The sequence below is a fragment of the Microtus pennsylvanicus genome, chromosome 13 (genome assembly GCF_037038515.1).
Source record: "Microtus pennsylvanicus isolate mMicPen1 chromosome 13, mMicPen1.hap1, whole genome shotgun sequence".
Lineage (NCBI taxonomy): Eukaryota > Metazoa > Chordata > Mammalia > Rodentia > Cricetidae > Microtus > Microtus pennsylvanicus.
Genome location: NC_134591.1, coordinates 81,616,521 through 81,621,873, shown reverse-complemented (window position 1 = coordinate 81,621,873; position 5,353 = coordinate 81,616,521). Strand labels below are relative to the sequence as shown.

At 44.8% G+C, this 5,353-nt stretch overlaps 1 long non-coding RNA gene across 1 annotated transcript; it reads left to right on the top strand.

The window, feature by feature from the left end:
- The first annotated feature begins 249 nt into the window (after window positions 1–249).
- LOC142834070 (uncharacterized) lies at window positions 250–4,581 on the top strand. The gene is made up of 3 exons (XR_012907494.1): window positions 250–295; window positions 4,285–4,364; window positions 4,558–4,581. It is a non-coding gene; the product is annotated as an uncharacterized LOC142834070 (long non-coding RNA).
- Window positions 4,582–5,353: the final 772 nt, after the last annotated feature.

Here is a 5,353-nt window from a genome sequence, read left to right as displayed (position 1 = left end):
CTGTGATAAACAGACGAAACACGCCTACTGCTCCTACAGCCTAGAGATAGCCCTGGTGGTAGCCAGAGGCACTACTTCCGTGGCTCCTTCTGGTGCGGGAGAATTGTCTGTATTCTGTCAATCATGTTTTAAATAAACGCTGATTGGCCAGGCAGGAAGTATAGGCAGGTCAACTAGACAGGAAGTAGAAGTGGGGCGATGAGAACAGGAGAATTCTAAAAAGGAGGAAGCCCATTCCTCAGAGTCCTGTGCAGACCACGGAAGAAGCAAAATGTGACCTGCTCTGCTGAGAAAGGTAACTAGCCACGTGGCTAACATAGATAAGAATAATGAGTTAATATAAGCTACAAGAGCTAATAAGAAGCCTGAACTAATGGGCCAATCAGTTTTATAACGTATGTAGAACTTCTGTGTGATTCTTTGGGACTTGCCGGCTGTGGGAACTGGGCAGGACAGAAACCCCAACAAGCAGGACCTCGTGTTACATCCTTCCCAGGACCAGCTGTTGTCCTTGTGAAGTCAGAAGACTCCTCACACATAGACAAATCAGAAGCCTGAGGCCTTAGAGCCGGAAGTGAGTGAGGGGCCTTGAAGCTTGGCCTGGCAGGGACTCATGAAGGGATGTGGAATATTTGGTTAGCCAAAGTCGGGGGAGAGGCTACCCACCCCTCCATGCTGTTTCTGTTGCGGCAGTGCCACGTGGCTAACAGGCTTATGACTCCAACCAACACAAAGTGTTTCATTTACAGCCCGGAGGTCAAGGCAGGTTCCACTGTTAGCTGCAGGGATCCCACTTGTCTCAGTCTCTAGAGGCCACTCACTCCCCTTGCCTCATGGGTCTGCCACGATCTTCCTGATAACAAGGCTTGTTGTTGTTGTTTGTTTTTTAAGACAGGGCTTCATGTATTCCAGGCTGGACCTCAGCTCACTACATGGTCGAGGATGGCCCTAGACTCCTGCTCTTCCTGCCCCCCCCTATAGATGTGCCACACACTTGGCTTAGGAGCTGCTGGGAACCAAACCCTGGGTTTTGTGCACACAAGGCAAGCACTCTACTGAGTGAGCTACATGCCCAGCCTAGGCACCTTTAAAATTTTTATTTATGAGCTGGAGAGATGGCTCAGTGGTTAACAGCATTGCCTGCTCTTCCAAAGGTCCTGAGTTCAATTCCCATCAACCACATGGTGGACCACAACCATCTGTAATGAGATCTAGTGCCCTCTTCTGGCCTTCAGGGATACACGCAGACAGAATATTGTATACATAATAAATAAATATTAAAAAATTTTATTTATATTAACTTAAAATATTTTAAAACTTATTCTTGCCAGTGGTGGCACACGCCTTTAATCCCAGCACTTGGGAGGCAGAGGCAGGCGGATCTCTGTGAGTTGGAGGCCAGTGTGGTCAGAGTGAGATCCAGGAGAGGCCCCAAAGCTACATAGAGAAACCCTGTTTCAAGAAACCAAAAAAGTTTATCCTTTGACAAAATTTCACACATGTGTAAAATACATTTTGGTCGCATTCACCCATGTCTTATTCCCATACCATTCCCTCTGCTTCCATTCTTCCCAGGAAGCGTCCCTCTTGCCTTTGTGTCTTTTTCCTCCTAAGTTTAGTTAGGTTTGCTTGATGGGCATGGGGGTGACGTCACTTACAGGAACACGGTCAACTTACCAGTGGCTCCACCGCCACAGAAAAATAACTTTCTCTCCTTCAGTAACCTTTAGCTGCCAATGGCTCCTCATGAGCCCCCTCCCATCCATGCTGGCATTTTGACTAATTTGATCTTGTACGGGTCCTGTGCATGTGACCACGGCTGCTGGAAGCTGATGAGTGTAATGCTCACATCATGTGTAGCATGAACAATAAAACCCGGGGACATATTGGGGTTCAGCCTGAAGATCAGAAAAGCAATGCAGCCAAACATTAGAGAGACCTTTTACCTCTACCAGATCTTCAGACCAAAAGGCGAGATCCTGTCTCCATGAATCCTCAGACTCCACTGAGCTCCTGTTTCCTCCTGCCTTATAGTCCTCTCTCCACCCAGCCATTTCACTTCTGACTCTACCTCCCTAGCACTGGAATTAAAGGAGGTGTGGGATCCAAAGTGCTGGGATCACCTTTGTGTGAGTTCTGTTTCTCTTTTAGACTGGATCAATTTCGTGCAGCCCAGGGTGTCCTTGAACTCACAAATATTTACCTACCTCTGTCTCCTGAGTCCTGGGATTAAAGGTGTGTGCCACCACTCCCTGACCTGTGTGACTGCTTTGCCTTCTGATCTTCGGGCAAGCTTTATTTATTAAAACACAAATAATATACCACTATAGCCATGCCCAGAAGACAGTGTTTCCCTGCACTTTTCTCCATCCTCTGAATCTTTTATTCTTCCTGTCCCTCTTCCGTTGGTGCTCTTTGGACCTTGGAAGGGGTGTTACAGATGTGCGTTGTAGTATTATTTTTATTATCACCTATTTGTCTAGTGATAAGTCCCTACATTCACCACAGTTACTAAAGAAAGCTTCTTCCCAACCAAGGTTGAGAGCAACATTAACCCACGGGTATAACTATTTAGAAGGCATTTTAGGGCCCAAGATCTCCCCAGTAGTGTCTTTTGATCAGTTTTCAGTGCCAGGCAGGAGTTCCCTCATATGGAACAGGCCTCAAGTCTAATGAGAGAGTGATTGTTTTCTCCTGGAAGTTAAGCCATGCCACAACTGCAGCGGTGTGCAAGGCTTGCCTGGCAGGTTGGCGTATTGTGGTACATGGAGCTCCTTGCTGGATGAGACCGTTGGTGACTTTTCTTCCCTAGTGGCCTGTGTAGCACATTTCTCAGTATGAAAGTTGGTCAAAAGGAAGCAAGATTCTAGATCAGCTCCAGCTTGATTCCTTTATGCCTTGTAAGCAGAGTGCATGATGCCTTCAGCTTATAAGATCCCACCATCTAGTTCTGGGGGGCCAACAGAAGCAATGGGAACAACCTGTATTTTTGGGGTGACATGGCTCTGGGGTCTCACTGACTGTGGTAGATTTTTTTTTTTTTTGGTTTTTTCGAGACAGGGTTTCTCTGTGGCTTTGGAGCCTGTCCTGGAACTAGCTCTGTAGACCAGGCTGGTCTCGAACTCTCTGAGATTCGACTGCCTCTGCCTCCCGAGTGCTGGGATTAAAGGCGTGCGCCACCACCGCCCGGCTTGACTGTGGTAGATTATTGGCCCCCATAATCTCATAGGAAGTGGCACTGTTAGGAGGTGTGGCTTTGTTGAAGTGGGTATGGCCTTGTTGGAGTGCTGCAGATTTATATGTGTTGTTGCTTTGAGACTGCCAATGGAATCAGCCTTGGTTCAGAGGGCAGGGTCACATTCAGCTGGCAGGAGTGGACCATAGAGTTTTCTGGTGGACTCAGAGAGATGCCAGAGGACAAGGAGAGGAAAGAGGAGGTGCAAGATGGAAGAGAGGTAAAAAGATATGAGACAAGACATAGATTAATATAAATGGGTTAATTTAAGTTGTAAGAGCTGGTGGGACAAGCCTAAGCTATAGGCTGACTTTCATAATTAGTAATAAGTCTTCATGGCATTTTTTGTAAACTGGCAGCCCAAAGAAAAATCTGACGACTTTGTAGGAAGTGTGTCACTGTGGGGGTGGGTTTTGAAGTCTTTTGCTCAAGGTTCCCTCAGTGTGATGGGAGTCAACTTCCTGTTGCCTGCAAAATGGGGGTCTCTCAGCTCTTTCTCCAGCACCACATCTGCCTGCAAGCCACCGTACTCCCCTCCATGATGATAATAGACTGAACTTCTGAACTGTAAGATGACATTTCAATTAAATATTTTACTTTAAAAGAGTGGCTGTGGTTATGCGGTCTTGTCACAGCAATAGAAACCCTAACTAAGACACTGACCCCTCAGGAGGTATCGCATACTCCCTGTCTTCTTGTTTGATTACTTTGTGATTGCAATGCTTCCCCATTCTGTAATCTAGGATAATCTTTCTGTGAGGATTTTTTAGAGAAATATATCTAACAGGTTATACGTATGTATGCATCTAGCTACCTTGCACATCCCTGGGAGTTTACTGTAGGACTCCCTGTGAATACACAAACCTCCAGATGTTCATGTCCCTTACATGAAACAGTCACTGTTCACATTTAACCTATATGCACTTTACCATAGACGTTAGTCGTATTCATTAGTTTATTTTGCAGTACTGGGGTTCAAACACAGCCTCAGGCGTCCTCCACAAGAGCTCTCCCATAGGTCTACCAAGTCCCCTCTTCCACACTCACAGGTTCCAGTGATCAGGACAGGGCGTGTCTGGAGGCCTTCACGCATCTCTCCATAACTTCAATAAGTGATCCAATGTGAATGGTATGTAAATCTAATGCAAATGTCATGTAAATCTAATGTAAATACTATGTAAATCCAATGTAAATGCTATGTAATCCAATGTGGAGTCCCTGTAAATAGTCGTTATCCTGTATTGTTTTGGGAATAATGACAAGAGAAAAAGTCCCCGTACAGACGTTAATTTTCTTCTTTTTAATTTCTTTGATTGATGCAGGGTTTTTGTACATATTCATGAAGTATGATGTGATGTTTTGATTCACAGCTACACTGGGTAGCGATCGACTCAGGTAATTAGCATATCTATCGCCTAAACATTTATCATTTTTATGGCGAGTGGATTCAAATTCATCTCTTTTAACTATTTTGAGATACGCAGCCCATTCCTGTTAATTACATTCAGCTTGCCCTGCTGTCAAATGCCCGTACTCATTCCCATATCCAACACCAATGCTGTGAGCTTCCCCACCTCTGTCCTCCTGCCCCAGCTCTCTTTGTCTTAGGTCAATTTCCATGTGAACAATTGTTTTAGATTATACTTGTGAGTGGACACAGTTCTTTCTGTAGTTTATAAACTTTTAAGATTTATTTTATGGATATGGATGTTTTCCTGTATCTTGTACGTGCATGCCTGGTGCCCATGGGGGTGTCAGATCCCCTGGAAATAGAGTTACAGATGGTTGTGAGCTGCCAAATGGGTGCAAGGAACTGAACTTAAATCCTGAGTCATTTCTCTAGTCCTTGTTTTTTTTTTGTTTTTGTTTTGAAATCTGAAGTTGTTTGAATTCATGGATATAAATCCCTGGGTCTGGAGGGTCAGCTGCAAACTGACATCAGTATCAATCTGTCTGCCTCTATCATCTATCTCTTGTTTGAAAATAAATCTGTTATTATTATGCGTGTTTAAGATGTGTTTAAAGTGTGGGCATGGATACCTTGTAGAGGCCAGAGGATAACTTTTTAGAGTCGATTTCATTCTTCTATCCTGGGTACCTATATAAGACTCAGGTTGT